The sequence below is a fragment of the Alexandromys fortis genome, unplaced genomic scaffold, assembly GCF_014885135.2.
Source record: "Alexandromys fortis isolate MF-2015 unplaced genomic scaffold, M_Fortis_MF-2015_v1.1 scaffold_10, whole genome shotgun sequence".
In the NCBI taxonomy this organism is placed as follows: Eukaryota; Metazoa; Chordata; class Mammalia; order Rodentia; family Cricetidae; genus Alexandromys; species Alexandromys fortis.
Window position 1 is genome coordinate 15,788,131 of NW_026067895.1, and position 14,504 is coordinate 15,802,634.

General features: G+C 39.1%; 1 protein-coding gene across 2 annotated transcripts in view; it reads right to left on the reverse strand.

The window, feature by feature from the left end:
* Prkg1 (protein kinase cGMP-dependent 1) overlaps nt 1-14,504 on the reverse strand; it is a 1,099,611-nt gene that overhangs the window by 939,245 nt on the left and 145,862 nt on the right. The window lies entirely within an intron of this gene.

Genomic DNA, 14,504 nt, shown 5'->3' on the forward strand with positions numbered 1-14,504 from the left:
TATATATATATAGAGAGAGAGAGAGAGAGAGAGAGAGAGAGAGAGAGAGTCAGTGGGAAAGATATAAACAAATTTTGCAATTCAGATTCAGGATTATGAGTGAAGTTTTGTGGAACTTAAAAAAGTGTGATAATTTTATTCACTGAGGGATAAGATGTTCCACACCACTTACTATGGTTATAAAAACCAAAGAGAAAGCAATGCTAGGGAATATATTGTCCAGAGGGAAACAGTCATAGTATACATCAGAAACTGGGTTTAATAAAAGTTGAACCCTTAGTCATACATGTAAAGCAACACATTTGGAATTTTATATTGAAAGACTTAAATTTTTAAAATGTGAACACTAACTGGCCTTTGTTGACTCTGACAACACACGTTGGTTCTCCGAGAAATAGCCTGCAATAAAGACAAGTGACTAAATTATCAGTCCTCGAGTCCACTTGTGTGTGACATTTCATTTAGGCTAAGTCTGGCTGGCCTGATCTTCTCACACTGTGATCCATAATGACTTGGGATTCAACATTTACAGTTTCCCTGTTTCTGAAGTTTAGAATGGGCATACATTTTTCTATTAAAAAAATTCAAAAGTAAATCATAAGCCGCAACTACTTTGAAGAAAATAAAACTAATCTATTTCCCGTTGAATTAATGATGGCAGGCCATGATTGGTATCAGGGATAGGACTCTTCAGGAGGTTGGCTTTGATATTCTCGACATCCTGAAAGCCCTAATGGCAGGAATTTTCACCTCAGGAAGTGGTGGTGATGGATGGGAAGGTATTAGAGTCTCACAATGTCTTCATTTTAAAAGCCCTGTTTCGGAGGCACAGTTCTTCAGCTACAGGATTGCTGGGGTTCTGACTTATTTTTAAATTCCCAAGTGCCAGAAACTTTGTTTTCAGGCCAAAACTGCATTGCTTCTTTTCAGAGTTTAAAACGAGATGCAAAAGTTGCCTTCATGTAGCTTGCATGCTTAACTCTCTTTTTCACCATGACCTCACAAAGGCCAGAGGCACTTTTATATTGACTCCCATATGCATTAATTTATAAGTATTTCCCCAAATACCAGAGTTTCTTATCTTTAAGAAATTCATTTTATCAAAGGCATTTCCCTCATATAGAGTGCTATTGACCTATCCTGTGCATACAGAAATGGTCATTGGCGAACTCCAAGACCATCCCTGACAATCATGTAAAATTCCTAAGCATTGTAGCCTCAACTCTGAGATTCCATCTTACACTTGTAAAAATGGCCAAGATCAAAAACACTGATGACAACTTCTGCTGGAGAGGTTGTGGGGAAAAGGGAACACTTCTGCATTGTTGGTGGGAATGCAAGCTGGTACAGCTCCTTTAAATGTCAGAAAATTACTCAAAAAATTAGGAAACAATCTTCCTCAAGACCCAGTAATACCACTTTTGGGTATATATCCAAAGGGTGCTCAATCATGCCACAAGGACATGTGTTCAACTATGTTTCTAGCAGCATTGTTTGTCATAGCCAGAACCTGGAAACAACCTAAATGCCCCTCAACTAAAGAGTAGATAAGGAAAATCTTTACACAGCAGAAAAAAATAACGACATTTTGAATTTTGCAGGAAAATGGATGGAGTTAGAAGCATTATTTTGAATGATGTAATCAAGACACAGAAAGACAATTATCATATGTCCTCATTCATAAGTGGTTTTTAAACATAAAGGAAAGAAAACCAGCCTACAAATCCCAACCCCAAAGAATTTAGACAACAATGAGAACACTAAGAAAGACTTACGTAGATCTAATCTACATGGGGAGTAGAAAAAAGACAAGATCTCCTGAGTAAATTGGGAGCATGGGAACCTTGGGGGAGGGTTGAAGGGGAAGGGGAGAAGCAGGAAGGGGAGCGGAGAGAAAAATATAGAGCTCAATAAAAATCAATAAAGAAATTTCAAAAAAATCCTAAGCATTTAGGACAGAGTTCCAGAGCATTCCAGGGACACGTACTTCTCAAATTTCATTTTGGATAGAGATCACTTAATCACAGGCCTCTGAAGAAAATTACTCTAGGCTTCACTTGGGCACCTGTGTCAGCTCGAAGCAAATTTATTTGGCCTTAGATGAAATTTGGAGTTAGAGTGCTAGCATTCATGAAACCCTGACTTTAATCTCCAATGCTGTAGAAATAAATAAACATGGATCAATAGAAGACCTATGACTTCACATTTATATCTCCATACAGATTTTATCAAATAATATTTTGTCAATAAAATATCACAATCTATCTCTGCATCACAGCGAGGTGGAAATTTTGGGCCTCTGTATGATCTAGTTGGTTCTGGCTAGTTTTACATCAACTTGACACAAGATAGATCCAGAGGAGAGAAAAGAGCAACAGCTGAGAAAATACCCCCAAAAGATCTGGCTGTAGGAGGCCTGTGTAGCATTTTCTTAATTAGTGGTTAATGGGGCAGGGCCCAAGCCCACTGTGGGTGAGGCCACCCCTGGGCTGGTGGTCTTGGGTTTTATAAGAAAGCAGGCTGAGCAAGATGAGAATCAAGCCAGGATGCAAGACTTCTCAATGGCTTCTGCTTAGCTCCCTCCTCAATGTTCCTGCCCTGCATGTCTTTCTGTCCTGGTTTTCTTCAATAACAAACTGTGATTTGGATGAGTAAGTCAAATAAACCCTTTCCTCCCCATGTTGCTTTGGTCCTAATGTTTCATCAGAGCAATAATAATCTTAACTAAGATAGAATTCCAAGTTGACCTTGTCAGGATATAATACCCAAAGCCCAGGCCCTCCTGATAAGAGACGTTTTAGGCCTTTCACATAAGAAATTGAATAAAGGACTCATAGGCAATTCCCACATGCCAAGAACACAACATTAAATATTCATTTGTCCTCTGAAGGCTATAAATGCGTTCTATTTCCTCACGTGTATTCCTGCTATAAGATTGGAAATGTGCTAGCTGAATTGGTGGATGTGAACATCCTGACCCAAAGTCATCGCAGACAGGTTTTCAATTTTGAAGATGTATTGAAATTGGCCAATAGGATTAGCCAACTAAATTTTACCTTTAAAAAAATGTCAACTGGTCCTAGTAATGTGTTCGCTTTGGTTTTAAGAATCTCCAGAGGCCTGAAATCTTCACCCTTCTTTTTAGGAGAGGTTCCCCTCATTGACCCCCGGCAATGATAATGATGCCACAGGCAGCCTTCCCCATCAGAGTATAAATGACATCTAATGCTTCAGAGCAGAAAGAACTTCTAGGCACTGAAATAGTTACAACCATTAAATTCTCTCTAAGCATGGAAACCAGCCAAAACAATCTAATAACTGAACACAAAACTTCTATAATCAACCATTTAAACAAAATAATATATCGATCTCTTTACTTCTCAATAGTCAGCTTTGGGCTCAAATATCTGGAAAAGCGATCAATACAATTTAAGATCACCAAGGCCTAGAATATGGTCTCTGCAATTAGGAATTCCCTAGTCCTATCCCTGTTGATAATCCATAGCCTTTTCACCCAGATGTTGTCCTTACAAGATCTCCTGACATTCCTAATTCTGGGAGTCATCTCAGAAAGATAAGTCTAGCTATCTTCTATGAAATATTTGTTTGCTCACCTATCAGAGAATAAATAAAGTCTCTTGAAATAGTTCTCTGGCTGCCACTAGGTTAAGATTCTGTTTAGAGTGTATCCTTCTGGCACAATTTTCCTTGGTCAACTCTACAGGTATACGATGGCTGAGAATTAATATGACCAGCTGACATTCTTTAAAGGTAAAATTCAATTGGTTGATCCTATTGGCTAATTTTGATAATTCTTCAAAATTGAAATTCTTTCTGCAGTGACTTTAGGTCAAGATGTTCACAACTATAAATTTGGCTAGCACTCTTCCAATCTTAGAGCAAGAAACACATTAGAAATATGAAGCATTTATAGCCTTCAGAGGCAAAATGAGTATTTAATATAAATCACTGGAATCACCAGTCTAAAATACAAAACAATGTTTTTCATAGATAACTAATGATATTAATTTTGTGGTAATGTATGAGTCACATTTTTTCTAACTTTTTTCAAGCTATAAAGCAGAAAATTTAGTTCCAGTGCCATAAACTATGAAATCAGAGTGAATTAATTCTAGAAATAATAATTAATAATAGGGAAAGCTGGTTAGCCCATAAAATATTCATTTGCTAAAATGTCACTTAGATGATAGCATACGCATTCTCCCTTTTAAGCAAGGCTCCACTCATGGTCACTGATTAAAAACAATGGACAAGAACTCTTGAAATCGCAGGCTAGCTCTGGACAGATAATATAGGCTTATATTAACAACAGGAAAAGTATCCTGCTTTTTAGGTGTTCAACAATGTTCAGAAGACTCAATATTAAAACTCTCCCATTCAAATATTTATGTCATTCATCTGTGCAGATACGGACACCCATATCTGCTCATTCACAGAAGTGACCAGAACTTAAAATACAGCAGTCTCCAAAAGAGCCCATATCAAACTCTCGCCCTCTGAGCCCCCTGTTTGATGTCAGAAGGGTACATGTTTGGCTTCATAGAAGTGTTAGGAAATGCTTTACTTGGGAACTGCACACTCATAACACTGCTAAGAAATATGTAGCTCCATCTATTAATAATTAACTCTATCACTGATGTCCAGATGCCCACACAACAAAACTAGGAAATGACTGAAAAGAAAGCACGCCCCCGTAACCTAAGTTCATAAGCCTAGAAGCAAGTCAACATCACACAGTACTTTTGAACCTTCAAGGAGCTAAACAACCAGGCCTTTAGAAACCACTTGTGTCCAGGATGTCCAGCGCAATCAAACTATGAACACACATTAAGTTAGTCACCATCTTGGGCAACTTCAGGACATAGTTGGAGGCGATGGTGTCAGTGTCAAGCGCCTCATACTTTTGCAACACTATACATTGTCATTTAAATTGTTGCAATGCCTTGATTTCTATAACCAGCAAGTATAAGAATCATTTTTAAAGAATTAGTCAGTCTCTGGGATAAATTACCATACTCTTTAAATGTGCTTGCATTCAACAGCCCAAAAAAAAAAAAATACGATTCTCTACTAGTCTTGCCTGCCTGCCTCACACTCCAGTGTGTAGATTTTCCCTTGGCTGAGAATAATGACTTGGTTAATTCACCCAAGTCATCTAATTTCAGGTGCCTGGAGCCAAACTTAGCCCTGCTCTACTATCTGACATATCCCAGGAAGCAAAAACTTTGATAGGCCTGGTTGTTTTCTTTCCAAACACTATTCTGTAATAGGCTTTTATATGTGAAGAACTCAGAGTCGTTCTAAAGAGAAATTTAAAACGAAACAAAAATGTTAATTCTCAGTCCTAGTTGTGAAAGCTGTGCGGGTCCTAAGCTTCTGAAAGTCAAAGGAAAAACTTAGCCCCGAACTGGCAGCTTGAGTCATCATCACCATCGCAGTAGCTGGACCATTATTGATATGAATTAAATAGTTTCTTTGTGTTCTACAATATGCAAAATTCTTTGCCTCATTTGTGCCTCATTGTGGTTCTCTGAGTTTATTATAGTAGAATTCAGAGCCGTTTTCAGAATGTCCAATGATGCTCACTCAGTAAGTGACGGGCAGGGTCAGGATTTAAAGATTAATCTGTTTGGCTTCCGAGACCACACTTTCCCGCAATGCTTCAACTTCTAATTCGAAGACCAAATTTTATTTCCCAATTTCAAATAATTATCCTAATTATAAAATCCAAAAGTAAATATTATGCTAAAAAATCTATAAAGATAACAGTCGCATTTGGATATTAATCTCTTCCATTTGCAAAGACGATGTCATGCTTTCTGAGAAGCCCTGCATACGACCTTTCATTATCTAATACCCTAAGCTGAGCAGGCCGTGGAATAGATATGGTTATTATGCTTGCTTGGCATGTAAGGCAATACAGGCACCAAAAGCTGCAAGGACTGGCAAGTTGACATTGAAGATCATTTAGGTTGGTTCAACAACCAACCTAGAATACAGGCCTTTGCTTCTTGCGTGAACATTTCTTTCCCTTCAGTCACATTTCCTGTCACTCTGGTTCCTAGTTTCTATGTCTCTCTCTGTCTATGCCTCTCTTTCACATACTTCAGCCTTTTAATCTTCAAACTCAGATGGACAAAAAACAATAAATTCATCATGTAACAGTAGCAGCAGGAAGCGAGCCTATTGGACAACAGTTCTGTGGCTTAAAAAGCCTTACATAGCAATTTCCTCCCAGATGAAGTCCTCCATCTTGGAAGGAAGCTCTTTAAGACACAGGATCTTCTAAGTGGGGTGGTGGTGGTGGGAAAAACATTCCATCTTTCAGAGGAACTCTTCAAGCACAGAACATGAACAACACAAACACTTAGGGAGTCTCTAAAACTGACCAAATACTAGACCCCCCCCTCTCCAACTCCCAAGCTGATATAAACAGTTAAGGCCTTCTGAGAAACACAGGAAAGATAAGCTGCCTAAAAGTGGCTCAGACTACCAGACACCTGGAAGAAAAGAGGCAAAGAAAGCTCCCAAGAAAACACATGGACCGGCCAAGCTGCCTGGAAGAGGCTCAGACCAACTGAACTACCTAGAAAAGACATTCTCACACCTGCTGAGCTGCTTACTGGTTGAGCAGTGCACTTTAGGTTCCAGATGTTATGAGCTGGTTCCCAGGCTGGACTGGGATTTTGATGGCACACCTGTCTCCAAGTCATTTCTGGTCCATTGTAACCTCTCCCTCACATTCCTCTATATTTTTCAATAAAACTTATGGGTTCACATAGTTGGACTTTGGTGGTATCCATTCTTCAGTCTATTGTTAGTTCCCTATCTGGGGAATGTAGACATTTGCTCATGCTTCCCTGGGAATAATTTCACAGAACATGTTGTTGGGGAGATGGTTCAGTCGGTAAGGTATTTGCTGTGGAAGCGTGGAGATTGGAGTTTAGATCCCTGGCCCTCACACAAGAAGCAGGTTGATGGCATATTCCTGTCATGACAGTGTTGGAGAGACAAAGACAGGAGGAGCCCTAGGGCTTGTCTAGCCAGCCAGTCTAGCTGAATCAATAAGCCTTATGTCAGTGAGATACCCTGTCTCAAAATTAAAATGGAGAGCTGTAAAGACACCTGATGCTAAAAAAAGGGGGCAGTGGTGGCATACACCTTTAATCCCAGCACACAGGAGGCAGAGGCAGGCAGATCTTTGTGAATTCAAGGCCAACCTCGTCTACAAAGCGAGTCCCAGAACAGCCAGAGCTATTATACTGAGAAACCTTGTCTTGAAAAATAAAACAAAACAGATACCTGATGCTGTTGTTTGACCCGCACGCACGCTCACGCATACACATACACACTCATGCACATGCGCATGCACACATGCACACACACACACACACACAAATAGAATAAAATAAATAAAAGTAAATTTAAACATTCGCATTGGCTTACTCAGGGAGATCCACCTCTTCTATGGAGCAACACCTCCTGAGATTAACAACGGAGGCCAACTGATTCTGATGCTAGCGTGCTTGTATTTCCTTTCACTGCCTTTCCTTCCATCCTGCACCTTCTGTCCCAGATGGCCTCTATATACAAATGTGGCAGAGGAATAAAGTCTATGTAGCTGTAACCATCCACTAAGATGAATGCTTATATTTGAATTCAACAGAAAAGGCAAACTCCTAGGGAGCTGGAAGAAACACTCAGTGGTATAACACTTGCTCTTATACAGGTGGCCCTGGGTTCTCCCCACAAACGGCACCAAAGAAACAGAAGTTTCCACTGTGTCTACAAGGAGAAAAAAATCTAAGAACAATTAAAAAAAAACACACACTCATCATATGGTTTTATTTCAGGAATCTGGATATGAAATAAATATTAAGTACCTTGCATATAAGTATCTTATAGTAGAATCTAATATGTTGATTTTATAATATTAGATATATGTATCCATATAATGATTTAGACACTATAATTTGAATTAACTACCTTAAGTTTTCACTGATAAAGACAAAGAGGGCTAGGGAGGCAGAGAAATGAGAAGATAAAGAAATGTGATTTCATAACTGTCATTCACTACCTATATACCATGTCGCATTCTGTCCCCTGAAGGCTTGTCCCTTTCAGAAGCAAATAGTTAATATTTATTATCTTTTCAGTACAGCACTTCTAAGCCTAAAAATCAGGCACTGCAGGTATTTGCAGGCAGTAGTGATTGATGGGCTTAAAACGCAGTCACAATTTCCCACAAAGTGATTTAAAAACAAAACTAAGGTTGCTGAAATCAAAATACATTTTGGAGGAATAAACTCTACACATAATTCTGAAAGATGGTTACATAGTAAAGTCAGTAGAGTATATATTTCAAAACAGTTCAAAGGACTGTTTAATTATTCTCAGAGTAAAACAATGATAACTATTTGAGGGGCTGAATATGCCAATGGGTCTGACGTAACCATTTCCTAGTCTGTCCATGTATTACAACATCACAGTGTATATCACAAAATATTTGCCCATTAAAGAAAGCAAAGGTACAGTGCACAGCCCCTGTCACAGCTTCGACTTTGCGGTTGCCTTCTGGAATGAATGAGAGTAGAGATAAGATAAAGGGACAGGAGCAGGGTGAGCATCTGTGGAACACCTGCCCTTCCTTCATGCATATTCCCGGTCTACGTGGCAGTAACCTACAGGAAAGAGCACTTTGAGGGGGGTTATAAATTTTTGAAAATTCTTTATTTAGATGTTTTACTTACATAAGTTCTCCTCCTGTCCCATCAGCTCATCCTATATCTCCTATCATTTCACCTCAAATTTATGACCCCTTCTGTAATCGTAATGGTCACACACACGTAACTGAAGCCTAGTCAGTGTCTCTCCTGGGTACATGTGCTTAGCTTGGAGTTGGATAATCTGGCAGGAGTTTTAGTACCTATGTTATTTCACTTTATCCTTCCAGCCAGAACCGACACACATAAAAATTCCTTCTAGAAGCAAAGCAGTCTTAGTAGTTACACAAAAGAGCAGATAAAATTTTAGGTGTTCATTCCCCAAACCCCCCTTAAGAAAAAAAAAAAACTCTGCCTCAGGTGTGTAAACCTTTTCGTCATCTGCTCCATCTGAGCCTTCTGCTCTTCATCCACTCATTCAGATAGTAAAGCATTCCTTGGATGCCTCATATAAGACATGGTGCGAGGCACTATACACACAGGAATAAGTAGAAGGAGAGCGCTGTTTTCTTGGGAGCAAAGATAATAGTAGAAAAGGAAGACAACACAACATGAACACTAGAGATATGTACAGAAAATACTTGGAAGGATAAAAAATAAAGGTGCATAATGCAGAAGGTTAGGAGGTAGAATTCAGGTGTGAAATAAAGACCATGAAAATGAAACATGTAGGCAGAAGTTTAAGACTAGATGAACCACCCTATAGAAGACTTAAAGGAATGTATATAAAACAGAAGGAGCTGATTATTTGGGGTCAATATTAGGATTTCCAAACAGTCCCGAGTTTGAGCAGTGGCAGCTCATGAACTTGCAGACTGGAGCAGAGTCTGGTTGCAACAGGGACCTGCAAGCTCTTTGGAAAGAATTAGAATTTTGATGGAATGTGAGCCTGTGAGAATGACATGGGGATAGTAAGTTATATGCTATGAATAATGTTTTCAAGAGATCAGGAGGATTTTAGCTTATAAACTAGGGCAGTGTGTGTGAAAGGAGAAGGGAGGGAAATCCCAGAAAGGACACTGCACTATTTCCAGCAAGATACAATGGCGACCTAGGTCTTAAACATTTCCCCTAGAACCCTTATTTAGCCAAAACTTTTTTACACAACCTTAGGTGTACAGATATAAATAATGGTATACAAATATATAGATATATGGTATGTTATGTGAATCAAACGTTTACTGATAAACCATAAAGAAATTTATTTTAAAACAACTCAAACATTTAGTAAAGATAAAAGCAAATTTGCACACTAATGAAATATAGTGCTGGTTTATTTTTAAATAAAGAAACAAGTCTTGGCTGACTAGACATTTGGGGATTCAGAACTTCGTCAATATTTTTCAGAATTCATCAATATTTTGATTGTATTATTATCAATGCTATGAATACCATTTCATTTAAACACACACTACAAGATGGCAGAAGGGTGTTCAGCATCCTTTCAGAAACTATTGAAAATAACGTTCTAACCTTAAGCCAAAACTCATTTGACAATTTGTATGAATCTCAGGTTGGCAACTCTAGCAATTAATTTTAAAATTAAACATTCTAACAACCTATGTTCCAAGTTTGATTCCCTGTGGCTGAGACAAAACACTGACCAAAATTAACTAGGAGAGGAAGAGACGTATTTGTCTTTGAGGAATGGACCATCATTGAGGGGATGAACTCAAGCAGAACAGGAACCTGGAGGTGTGAACTGAAGCAGAGACCATGGAAGAATGCTCTCTATATTTTTTTCTGTGGCCCTTTCATTTTTCTTTTACAACCCAGGCCCACCTACCAGGGTGGGCACCATCCACAGTGGGCTGGTCTTTCCCACACCAATCATTGATTTAAAAAAAAAAAAATGTCCCGCAAGCCAATCTGATGGAGGCAATTCATCAACTGAAGTTTCTTTTCTTTGTTTCTTCTTCCCTGGTGATTCTGGTTTGTCTGAAACTATCAAAACTTAACTAGTACGACATATAGTCCAAAGGTATACTGACGTGATACATGCTGAGGAGTTACGGCAAGAAAATATTAAAAGTCTTTGTTTTCTATAATTAGATCAGTATGTTGCCATGCGTACAGAAAAAAAAAATACACACTATAAAGTATAAATTCTGCAACTCACACCTTCTATTTTGTCAAATGCAAGTCAGGGACTTTCCAGCAGCCTCAGCTGGATTTGCACAGCACGAGGGATTTTGCAGTGCAGAGTACATCTGTGTGCTCTGAACCAAGGCTGCAGTCAAGTCAAACGAAACATGCCTGGGGGCTGCCAGAAACAGCGCGGATTCATTAAGCATTTGATTTTGAATTAAATTTTGATCACTGTACATTCATTGAGCTTCTTCTGTTCATAATCTTTCATGACCCGTGCATTCAGCTACATTGCCCTATGTGGGGATAGGACAAAGCTGGGGGCCTGTGTGAGAAGAGTGAGAAAGGAGATGTGCGGAAATGCGAGCAGCTTCGGAGCATCATTTTTGCAAGGAAACACTACGGGACGGGCACGACAGATGCGAGAATGACAGGGAGGGAAGCATCCTAAATATCTGGTTGCGTTGGTGCTGTTTGTCAAGAAGGCTTGGGCTTGGAGAAGTAACAGGTTCCCAGGGATCAAATTAACCCAGAAGTAGGGACAAGGGAAAGAAGGGAGATTTCTAATCTCTATAAGATCTCTAATCTCTCTTTGATTAGGAAAAGCAAAGATCTGGAAATCGGCCTAGGGCAGTATCTGGAAAGACACATTTCAAAGATATAACAATGGTTGACGTCCCTTTCGATTCACATCAGAGCCGTATTTTTAAAGATCTGTTTTTAACATTTTTAGTTATGTGTAGGGAGGAAACACTCTGGGGCTGCAGTATGCCTCAGAGGCCAGAGGTATCTAATTGTCCCTGAAGAAGGAGTTGCAGGTAGCTGTGAGCCACCTGATATGGGAAATGAGATCCTATCTCAGGTCCTCTGCAAGAGCAATATAGGCTTTTAACCACTGAGTCATCTCTCCAGCCCCCACAGTCATAATTTTTAATATGAATAACTTCATGTCATTGGTCTGGCTGGCTCTGACATCAATCATTCATTACAAATGAGCTGTGTCTTTTAGTCTAGCGATAATTAACACTGCATTCCCCAGGATTATCCCTATGGGTTTATTCCTTAGATTTCTTTAAGCACACAAGTTTAAGAATAACTGAAATTTTATTGGAAACAGAATTACTCAGAAAAAAATGACAAAAGACTGTCTTATGTTTTATAAAGAGGAGGTTTGTGCATGCATACACACACACACACACATCTAAATACTTGTATAGGAAAACCTGGAACATCTATTGTGGGGATGGTAGTCTCTAAAAATCCTTGCTTCCTCCTCATTTATCTGAGCAAAATAGCAATCAATGAGAATTAAATCAAAATTAGACCACCATCTCGGCAGTGAGAAGTCTCCCGTAATGTTGAGGAAATATACTTGTTAGCAGCCTGACAAAATAATCCATGCAAGAAACTGGTTTGGCAGATTTGATTCTCATGCCAACTAACTGCAGATTAAAAAAAAAAAAAAAAAGCATCAGGGAGAAAGGCAGGCAACAGAGAACATCAATGTGACTCAACATTCATCATCCTTTGACTCACTCACCACCGTATAAGCCTCATTACCCACCCCTCCATTTATTTCCTAAGCTGAGAATTGTGTTGTAAATGACACTATTCAGAGGAATGACTGTGCCGTGAGGATCATTAAGAGTTCTATGCCGAACATAAGATTTTGGAGTTCTAAATGTCAGTACAGCAAAGCTTTTGCACATAGTCAAATGAATACCTTCTCTTACCTTGGGCTTTAGACTCCTCACATTACCATCACACTTATTTAGTCCTTCTGTTTCTGGGGGAAGTTAGCCATTAAAAAGGCAACTAGTTCACTGCCTCTTTGGAAAACATGATGGGGATGGGTAGCAAATGTATAAATGAAAGGTAAACAACTTTAGTCATCGAGACCCAAAAAGACAAATGTTGCATGTCTTCTCAAAGAAATTGATGTTAACATTTAGGTTTTCCATGTGTGTTTCAATGCAAATAAGCACAGATATTAGGTAGCTAGTAAGGGACCAGAGCAGGGGTTGGGGGGGGGAGGGGAAAGGTAGATCATCCACAGAAGGGAAATAAAACATAGTGTTGTAGGGAGACAATGGGGAGCTAGAAGAGGTTTAAATGAGGAAGGGGAAGTACAGGGTAAAGGAAGGAATACAAGGAGAGTCAGCTGTACTGAAGGTCTTGAAAAGCCTCATGGAGACCTACTACTGTAGAAGTTTTCATAGATAGATAGATAGATAGATAGATAGATAGATAGATAGATAGATACATACATACATACATACATAGATACATACATAGATACATACATAGATAGATATACAGACAAATAGAAAGATAGATGATAGATAGATAGATATACAAATAGATAGATAGATAGATAGATAGATAGATAGATAGATAGATAGATAGAAGGAATTTAAATGGAGTGACCCCATGGGAGATACAATGCCTCAACTAGACATTTTATAGAATAAAGTAAAATTCCTAGTTTCAGAAATGGGTACCATATTGTTGTGTCATTGTCTACAGGGGTCTCAGGAATGCCCTAACATCACAAGTTATTGACAAGGCTACTGGTTACCTTCCACAAACTGACAGTGAAGCTGTATTGCCAAAGACATAGCTTACTTCTATCATTGAACATAGAAATTGTGCTGGTCCCTAACTAGAAGTTTCACCCCTACTGACTAGTGTTCATGCCTCTGGGTGGTACTCTACCCCCTACCGGATAAAAGTGATTGCATTTCACTTCAGTATTACCCACTTAAATCCTGTAACCAACAAGAGTGACCTGCCTACAAGATTAACTGGTGCAATAGTGGCACAGGTGTTATCAGAGTAATCAACCACTGTTTGACTGCATTTAAGAACCACTCCATGAGCTGGAACCTATACTTGACACTGCAAAAGTAACCAGGAACCTGAAAGCAGATAGGTCACAGTCCTTAGGTGAAAACTTATGACTATTATTCTGCCAAAAGAATATAGTGATACAACAACTCCTTATAACATATTACTATACCCATAGATCAATGCATCACTCAACCTTCATCAGAGAAGCTGCTTCTTGGAGGATATAATAATTAAGACAGATATTCACAACTGGAAAACATACAGAGAGAAACTTTTACAGTCCTAAATAGAGGGCCTTTACTAGACCCTTCCTCTCAAGGCTCAGAAATCTGTGCTGAAGAGGAGGTAGAAAGATCGTAAGAGCCAGAGGTAGTGGGTGACTTCGAGGAAAAAGTGTCTTCCAGACAATGCAGGACTGATACCCATATGAACCCAAAGAGACTGTGACAGCATGCATAAGACTGGCATAAATTAAAACTAGACAAAAATCTCAGTGTAGAGAAGGGGAAGTGGATTAAAAAGTCACACCCCTCTCCAAGAAGCTATTTCTAACCAAAAAAGGGAAAATCAGCTTTTTCCCAGTGGAACGTCACTGTTAGAGAAACCACAATCCAGGATAGGCTCCATGCCGAGGGTTTATTGGTCAACAAAACAATGGACTCCATTGTGTGTGTGTGTGTGTGTGTGTGTGTGTGTGTGTGTCTGCTGTCTGTCTGTGTGGTGTGTTTCGTTATGTTATTTTTGTATTGTTTTTATTTCTTTTGATTTTGATTTTATTGCACTTTTTTTCCTTTTGACAAAGGTTTTGTGGGGAGAGAACAT